Raw genomic sequence first — 2,372 nt, forward strand, 5'->3', positions numbered from 1 at the left:
ACATGATTAGTTTATTCTATATTATTAACCATATTCCCCTCAATAAGACAAAAATAAAATGATAGTTTGAAAACAGAGCAATTAATTTATTTATAACCATTAATTGTAACCTCAGCAATAACACTCCCACTAACATCAGTACTATCAATATAGACTAGAAATTTAGGTTAAAAAGACCAAGGGCCTTCAAAACCCTAAGCAAGAGTAATTCACTTAATTCCTGAGAAAGATAAGGATTGCAAGACTCTATCCTACATCAACTGAATGCAAATCAAACACTTTAATTAAGCTAAATCCTTACTAGATTGATGGGTTTCTACCCCATGAAATTTTAGTTAACGACTAAAAACTCTAATGAACTGGCTTCAATCTACTTCTCCAGCAGTGTAGGGGAAAAAAGGAAGGAGAAACCCTGGCAGAATTGAAGCTGCTTTGTTGAATTTGCAATTCAATATAATTATTCAGTACAGAGATTGGCAAAAAGAGGGCTTAACCTTTGATTTCAGAGTTACAGTCTAATGTTTTCCTCAACCATTTTACCTATGTTCATAAAACACTGATTATTTTTCACAATTTATAAAGATATTGGCAACCTGTATCTTCTATTTGGTACATGAGCTGGAATAGTGGGAACCACCCTAAGCCTTTTAATCCATGACAAACTAGGTCAGTCTGGGGCTTTACTGGAAGATGACAACATTCATAATGTAATTGTGACTGCCCACACACATTCATGATAATTTTCTTTATACTAATGTCTATTATAATTGGAGGCTTTGAAAACTGACTAGTACCACTAATAGTTGGAGCACCTGATATAGCATTTCTCTGAATAAACAATATAAGCTTCTGACTATTACTACCATCATTTCTGCTCTTACAACATCCATAGTTAAAATAGACACAGGAACTGGTCAGACTGTATATCCTCCTCTTAGCTGGCAATCTAGGACTCACAGGAGCATCAGTAGATCTAACTAATTTTTTCCTTCACTTAGCAGGTGTATCCTCAATTTTAGGGGCTATCAACTTCATTACTATATCAACACGAAGCCCCCCTCTATATCCCAATACCAAACACCTTTATTCATTTGATTTGTCCTAATTATAGCCATTCTTTTACTTTTGTCACTTCCAGTTTTAACATCTGGAATTGCTATGCTACTAACAGATCACAACCTAAATACTGCATTCTTTGACCCTGCAGGAGGAGGAGACACATTCTACAACATCTATACTGATTCTTCAGACACCCTGAAATATATATCCTAATTTTACCTGGTTTTGGAATGATCCACATATTGTCACCTATTATTCAGGAGAAAATAAAAGAACCTTGTGCATGTATAGTAATAGTTTGAGCCATAATATCCATCGGATTCCTAGGTTTCATTGCATGAGCTCACCATATATTTACTGTAGGCAAATTGACACATGACACATTTACTGTAGGATATTGACACATGAGCATACCTTACATCAGCCACCATAATTATCGCTATCCCAACAGGAGTAAAAGTATTTAGTTGACTAACTACCTTTCATGGAGGCAATGTCAAATGATCACCAGCCACAAAATGAGCCCTGGGTTTTATCTTTTTATTCACAGTGGTGGGTCTAACAGGAATCGTATTGGCTAATTCATCCCTAGATATTGTCCTCCATGACACGTATTATATATAGTAGCACACTTCCACAATGTCTTATCAATAGAAGCAGTATTCACTATTATTGGAGGTTTCATTCATTGATTCCCTCTATTTTCAGGCTGCACACTAAATTCTATTTGAGGAAAAATTCACTTCACAATTATGTTTGTTGAGTTTAATATAACCTTCTTCCCATAACACTCTCTTGGCTAATCAAGAATACCTTGATGTTATTCCAATTATCCAGATGTGTACACAACATGAGATACCATCTCACCTACAGGCTCATTCATCACATCAACAGCAGTAATATTAATAATTTTTATAGTTTGAGAAGCCTTTGCATCCAAACAAGAAGTAGCAGTGGTAGAAGTGATTAATACCAAACTCAAATAACTGCACTGATGCCCTCCTCCGTATCAGATATTTGAAGAATCCACTTACATAAATCTAAAATAAGAAAGGAAGGAGTCAAACCCTCTCAAACTGGTTTCAAACCAACACCATAACCATATGTCTTTCTCAATAATGAGATATTAGTAAAAATTACAAAACTTTGTCAAAGTTAAATTATAGGTTGAAGTCCTTTATATCTCTATGGCATACCCCTTTAAATTAGGTTTCCAAGAATCAACATCTCCAATCATAAAAGAACACATTTTCGTCATAACATGTTGATAATCATCTCAATCAGCTCTTTAGTCCTTTTTATTATTTCATTAA

The 2,372-nt window shown here is 34.7% G+C and overlaps 1 pseudogene; it reads left to right on the forward strand.

The window, feature by feature from the left end:
- Nucleotides 1-542: 542 nt before the first annotated feature.
- LOC110571197 lies at nt 543-2,108 on the forward strand (annotated as a pseudogene).
- Nucleotides 2,109-2,372: the final 264 nt, after the last annotated feature.

This window comes from Neomonachus schauinslandi, chromosome X, assembly GCF_002201575.2.
Source record: "Neomonachus schauinslandi chromosome X, ASM220157v2, whole genome shotgun sequence".
Lineage (NCBI taxonomy): Eukaryota > Metazoa > Chordata > Mammalia > Carnivora > Phocidae > Neomonachus > Neomonachus schauinslandi.